The sequence below is a fragment of the Bos indicus genome, chromosome 13, assembly GCF_029378745.1.
Source record: "Bos indicus isolate NIAB-ARS_2022 breed Sahiwal x Tharparkar chromosome 13, NIAB-ARS_B.indTharparkar_mat_pri_1.0, whole genome shotgun sequence".
Taxonomy (NCBI): Eukaryota; Metazoa; Chordata; class Mammalia; order Artiodactyla; family Bovidae; genus Bos; species Bos indicus.
Genome location: NC_091772.1, coordinates 54,403,149 through 54,409,776, shown reverse-complemented (window position 1 = coordinate 54,409,776; position 6,628 = coordinate 54,403,149). Strand labels below are relative to the sequence as shown.

The following is a 6,628-nucleotide window of genomic DNA, read 5'->3' as shown; positions in this document are numbered from 1 at the left end:
GAAGCTCCATAAAATTACTGCCAAAATCCACAACTCTGGACAAAGCTGTCTGAAACCCTTCTCCTGGCTGGACGGTGCAGCCAGCCACAGGCCAGGAGTGGTCACTGTCCTAGGACTCTCTAGTACCTGAGGGCGTTGCTGCTCTTCTAGGGAGACCCTCCCTCAATGGGCCACGTCCCCTTGGTCCCCTGGACCACCAAGGATGGGGGAAGGAAGGCAGGGGAGGACAAGGAGAGCAGGAGGAAGCAGTGGAGGGGGTGGGTGGCAGGCGGTGGGGAGCAGGGGGATGCAGCTAGAGCACTGCCTCCCCTCCTGTCTGCCCCTTAGTTGGCTGGCCTGAACCTGTCTGCACTGTGGGCAGCCCACGAGGGAACAACCTGGCTGGACAGGAGCCTTTGGGGTGCTGATGGGGGCAGGAAGCATCAGGACTCAGTTTCCCCATCTATAAAATGGAGGGTTGGGGGTGGGCAGGACCTCTGCCTGGAAGGCTGCAGGGAGGATCCAGGGAAACAGCAAAAAACTGCCCCTTCTTCCCCTCTCCCATCTCTCTCCCTCTATTTTCTGGAGACCACCATCCCTAAGCCTCTACCGCTCCCCCCAGAACTTCTGGGCCAAACCCTGCCCCCTCATCAATACCTCCCTTCCCACCCCCAGCTCTCAGCCCCTGCCCAGTTCCCCGTGGTGACCAGCAGCTCTACTTAGAGGAAAATCAGGGCTCAGCAGCTCCCAGCTGGCTGCTCCCAGCTCCCGTCTCCCTGACCTTGGGTTCCACTATCTAAAGGGATGTCCTAGTTAATCCCACCCTGAGCTGGATTAATTTCCAGAGATAAGCCTCAGATTCAGTTCTCTCACTGCACTGCTGGTGGTGGCAGTCAGGCTGGTGCAGTCCCGGGGGAGCGGGAGGTATTAAGTGAAGACCAGCTCCCCAGAGATGGCCAGGGCTGCTGGCCGTCCACTCCCCTCATCTGCTGGCTGCCAACTGCTGGCAGGAGCGTCCCAGCACCAGACTGCTCATGGCAGGCAGCACGGGCCCCCTTGGAGCCCAGAGTGATGAGCTCCAGCCTCCAGGCAGCTCTTTCCTGGTCCTCCTTGGGGCATTTAGAGCTCCTGGCCCCTTGGGGGCTCTGGAAGGACTCTTGACCGCTCTCAGTATGAGAGTCACTCATGGCTGCTCACGGGGGTCTGGGCTCTGACCGCTGGTTAGAAACTAGACGGCCAAGGCCACATGCTGGCCGCTGGACAACTTTCCCCCAGGCTGAGCACAGGCCTGGAGACACCCTGCCTATGGTCCTTGTTGCACAAGGGCTGGGGTGAGCAGACATCCACCCTACCCTGCTGATTTCTGTCTTCACCAGTGACACTCCAGGTGGCAGGGGGCAGCTCACCAAGACGTTAAACTCTGCAGGGATACTGCTCCCCCAAATGGGCAAGAGCAGTGCTGGGCGGAGGAGCTGCTGGACTTGTCCCTAGGGCTGGTGGGCAGCCCCTGGGCCCCTGCCAGAGGGCCAGATGCCAGAGGGTGCAGGGCGTGGCTGCGGGAGGCCACCCCTTCCCAGAGCCACGAGGAGATGCTCTCCTGGCAGAGCTTTGGCTACAGGTGTGGAACCACCTCCTCTCTGCATGGGGTGGGGCGGGGAGACTGGAGGAGGAGGTGCCTCTCCCTGGAGAAGCAGAAGGAAGGAAGAGGCTGGTGTCCTGGTGTCCTGCGTCCTTCCCAGGGGCATGTGGGACCACTGCTCCCAAAGAGGGTGCCTCTCAGCCTGCACACAGACCCACCCGTACCTGCCAGGGGAGAACACAGCGGCAGCTACAGAACAGCCAGCTGTGGGGCCACTGGCAGCTCTGGCTCCCCTAGCCCAGCATGCCCCCATTCCCACACTTGTAGGAGGACTGACCTGTCACTGACCAGCGCCCACCATCAGGGCGTCCTGCCCTCAAGCTCCTCTGTGCTGCAGCTTCCCAACACACCTTATTTCCACGGTGACGCTCCTCGGTCTGTGCCACCTCTCTCCCTCAGTGTTTGTGCATCCCAGGGTGCGGGCTGGGCGCCCGGCAGGAAGAGCGTGTGAAGTGACCGCCAGCTGCACCCTGAACACACCGGCGGCGCAGGGACACCTGACGGCAGGGGTTCCCCGCCCCGGGCACCATAAGCCACGTGGTCCTGGGGTCCCTGCTTCCTCCTTTGGAGAACCAGAGAGGCTGGTGCCACGGCTGGTCCTCTGAAGCCCGTCTGACCCCACTGAGGGGCGACCAGCCACTGGCCACTGTCCACACTCCCGAGGGGCCCTGCAGCTAAGGAGTGGGGAAGGGTGTGTCAGACCCTCTCAGGCCCCTCACTCTCTCCTTAACCTCCAAACACCACAGACCGTCTCCCCTGTGGGGCCCACAATTCTCTATACACCGCTTCTGGGGCAAGGGGTCCTCGTGCAGACTCCAGCCATTCCAGGCCCTTCCTCCCTGCCTTTCTCACACTCTCTCTCTGGGATACTCTGCCCCCTGCCTCTCCAAGTCTCCTGGACTGTCCAGGACACCCACCCACCCTCACACTCAGGTGCACCCAGGACCATGGGCCCCTGCGCTGCTCACACTGCCCACCCAGGCCCTCCCAGGGACCCAACCCCAAGCCCTGGAGAAGGCCTTGAGGGCTGCCTTTCAAGGGCTTTTCAGCAGAGCCCACCTCCCTTCTCTCCAGCCCTCCTTACTCCCTGGGGCAAGCCCCTCCCTCAACACCAGGAACCTGGGCTGACAGCGCCCCAACTGATGGAAAACCATGCACCCTGCTCCTTCCAGGACGTGCTGAAATACCCTCACCCGCCACCATCCAGATGGGAGCACAGCCCCTGCCAACAGGATGGCGTTCTCAGGACAGCCAGGGAGAAGCGGAGGGAGGGTTCCCAGGATCCGAGCACCCAGCAGGAACTGACCTGGGGCTTCTCCACAGCAATCACACCGTCACCTGGTTCTCAGTCGGAGGTGCAAATGCGTCTGCCTCCTGGCTCACAAAGTGCGTCTGTATCAGCTGGGACCATGACCTCTGGGTGCACCTCACTCACGCACACGAGCATGCACACTCACACACACTGTTCAGAGGAGGTGGGGTGTCAGAAATGTCTGCCCTGTGCACACGCAGGAAGTTTGCCCCGCGGTGATGCTGAGTAGATGTCAGTGGTTGACTTTGGGTCCAAAGCCTCTGATTTCTTGATCCCGATGAACCGCTGACATCAAAGAATTAAGTTCCCTGATGTCCCCAAATAAAGGAAACTTAACAAATTTCCAGAATGTTGGTTGCAATTTCTCACCCACCTCCTCCCACGAGGAAAATGGTGGCCTTGCCTCAAGTCTTTTTGGAAATTAGAACCAGACTCCCACCCACACCCGCTGTGGCCAGTGGGCCCCTCGAGTTCCCGTGGGCTGCCTGCTCTGGGGGGTGGTGACCGCTGCTTCCACTCCCTGCTTCTTGCACACTCGCTCACAGATACTTGTACACCTGTGTGTGCACATCCAGCACAGACATTTGCACCATCAGCCTAGGGTTTATCTGCAGGGGCTTGAAGTGAAAAGGGAAGAAGGGGAGACCCGCCAGATAACCAGCCAGGGGTTGCCATGGCATCTCCTAGACCGCCGCTGGGCCAATCCGGGCCAAGCGCGGGCTGGCGTCCTGCACGCAGCGGAAGAGGCGTGTGTGACCTGCACCGCACACACGCACTCACGCAGGCGCACACGCAGGCGCACAGGCTGAACGCAGAGCTCTGGCTCACGAAGAGAGCGCACCTCATGAATATTCATCAGGCTGATGGAGGCAAAGCCAATCAACCACTTGGCAGCTCGATTTTTCCTGGATCCACTCTTCTCTTTGATCGCTGGCCGTCTGGGGGCAGGCTCTGAGGCTCTCCACCCAGCCTAGGGGAGGGGGTCCACAGGGTTAGACCCCTTTGCCCTTGCCAGACCTAGCCCTGGCAGAGGGCGTCCCCGCAGTCTTTCAGTCGGCCATCTGGTCCCCTCGCAGGATTCCAGTTCCCACCCAGGGCCCAAGCACAGTGAAGTGGACTTTTTGAAGGAAGCGTCCACCTGTCCACCCCCTCTCTTATTTCACAATATCTGACTGGGGCAGAGACACAGCAGTGACCCCAGCCTTGGCCAGCCTCTCCAGTGTCACCCCAGCCATTTCCCAGAGCCCCAGCTTGTCTCAGTCAAGGTCCCCACAAAGCAGAGCCTGAGGCAAGGGTTATATACCCCAAGGGCAAGGGCCACAACCGCTACAAAGGAGCTCTGTGGGAGGGGCCTGGGGGTGGGGGTGACTGTGGACCATCACCTCTGGGTGTGTGGCCAGGCATCCCAGCTGGATGCCCAGAGGGCAGGACTCCTCTGGAAAGTCTTGAGCAGCCCTCAGAGGAGGGTGGGTTGTGTGCCTGCTTCCCTTCCATCCCTCCCTCTGTGGTCCAGGTCCACCCGTCAAGAGCCCACCCTCTGCCTCCATGCATGCTCTTTGGGGCCACTGGGGAAGTCAGGGCCCTCCCACTCCGAGTCTGGGCAAGCTGTCTCTTGAGCTCATCAAGCGCATGGTGCTGAGTCCTGCTCACTGCCCCGTGGGCTCTGAGCACTGGGTTGACCCACCACCAGCCTGCACACTCTGCTTCTCCCCATCCTGCCCAACCTCCAACCTGGGCCAGGGTGGAGGTGGGTGCCTGGCATGGAGGTGGGCAGGAACCCACCCACACTGACTAAAGGGCAGCTCAAGGATGCAGGTGGCATCCAGAGGAGACAGGTGGAGGGGAAGCCACATACCAGCTTGCCTGCCACCGAGATGGAGGAAAAGGTCTCTGGGCACTCAGGACCAACCACACCCGGGAGAGGATGCTTGGGCGTATGGGCCTGTGTGCTGAGCTCCCTGACCAGCCACAGGCCCCAGGGGTCACTGCAGCATCTTAGCTTCAGTTCTCTCAGCAAGAGAAACTCACAGACCCTGCCAGTGTGGTCAGATAAGCCTTCCTGTGCCCAGTTCAAAGAGAAAACAGGCACAGCCTCCACGAATGCTCTACCTGAGCCCTCCCTGGGCCCCAACCTGAGCCCTACCTGAGCTGGGTACTCTGTCGCTCCCCCATTTGCTGTCCTGCTGCAGCCAGGGGGCTGACCAATTTTCTGCGCCTTGGCTGTCAGGCTTCCAGCTGGATCCAGGTAGGTAGAGAGGCAGGAGTTATGGTGGCCCCCGCCCCTCCCTGCCTGTCTGCTTCCTCCACCTCGGCCCCTCCCCTGGCAGCTGCCCACTCCCTGCCCTCCCCTGACCCTCAGGCCAGGGCCGGTTGCAGCTTGTGCATCTCTGAGTCCCCCAGAGATCGACTCCTTGCATCTGGTGCCATAGGGCCCAATGCCAGCCCCCAAGTGAGGAGGTTCACGTGGTCCGTCTTCAAGGAGTACACTGAGGGGTCAAGGAAGGTGCTGGCAGGTAAACACAACACAGACCCACCTCCTACATTGGGGTCAAGGGGGTTACTCAGAGTGGGCACCAGTCCTGCAGTTCTGGTGGCAGCTGGGCACTTGGGTCTCACCCTGGAGGGGAGCACTGTATGCAAACTGCTAAGCTGGTGAGGGCTGAGAGGACGGGGTCCTAGTTGAGGGTGGCAGCTGGTGGGGGATTACACTGCAGAGGACAGTGGACAGGCTCGGTGACAGACTAGGGCAGGGGGAGAGGGCTGGGGCTGTGGAGACCTGTCCTGGCCAGCACTGCGGGGCAGACGCCCCAGGCTGGGGTGGCAGGGGGGACAGGAGTCCTGAGGCCCAGCCAAGCTGTGGGGTGGGGTGCCAGACAGCCATGAAGAGTCCTGGAGGGCCCCATATCTCCCTCCTCATCTCGTAGACGGGTCCAGCAGGGACCTCCCCAAGGCCCAGGGGAAGTTAGCAGCCCAGAACTCTCCTGAAGCCTGCAGGTACGGTCACTGTTGGACTGAGGTGGTGCACAGGTTACAGTCCAGGGGGTTTTCCAGGTGTTTGGAAAGCGGCCCCTCACCAATAATCCCCTGAATTCCTGCCACCCAGAGTATGAGGGGTGATGCCAGAGCTTTATATGAGCTGGAAAGGTGCCTCTCAAAAGCCCAGGGAAGGATCTGGAGGTCCCCACACTTTGTGGCTGGCTGTGGGTATGCTTCTGCCCCTCTCAAACGAAGGGTGGGCCGATGACCAGAGAGAGGGTCATTTCAAAAAAGACTGGGCACCATCCATGGGTAAAGACACCCTGGCCGTCTGGGCAGCACCCTGGACAGCTCCCTGCCCACTGCCCAGCCACAGGCACTTTCTGGGGGTCCTGTCTCCTCCTACCTGGGGTCCATCAGGATTTCCAAGGCAGAGCCAGGTCAAACTGGCATCCTTGGGGAGGGTTTGACAAGGAGAGAAAGTCACCACCCCCTTCACCCCTGAGGTCATGCATGGGGGTACAGAAGGTGGCAAATCACTTACCCCCAGAGGCTCCTGTCCTGAGGCTGCCAGACCTCTGATGGGCCACATTCTGGGACTCCCCATAGGCCCAATTTTGGTCATCTGCTTTCTCCTTGCTCCTCACCCAGTCCTGGTGGAAACTAGGTGCCCTTGGAACACCTGGGGCCTTCCAAACGGGAGGAAACAGGGTTCTGAACAA

General features: G+C 60.7%; 1 long non-coding RNA gene across 1 annotated transcript in view; it reads right to left on the bottom strand.

Moving 5' to 3' along the window:
- Window positions 1-694: 694 nt before the first annotated feature.
- The window catches only part of LOC139186532 (uncharacterized), a 6,139-nt gene continuing 205 nt past the window's right edge, over window positions 695-6,628 (bottom strand). Inside the window, exons 1-3 of the long non-coding RNA XR_011570114.1 lie at window positions 6,451-6,628; window positions 5,074-5,165; window positions 695-3,900 (exon numbers count right to left, since the gene is read on the bottom strand). The exon at window positions 6,451-6,628 is cut by the window's right edge and continues 205 nt beyond it. This is a non-coding gene — a long non-coding RNA (uncharacterized lncRNA). The remainder of the gene's footprint in view (window positions 3,901-5,073; window positions 5,166-6,450) is intronic.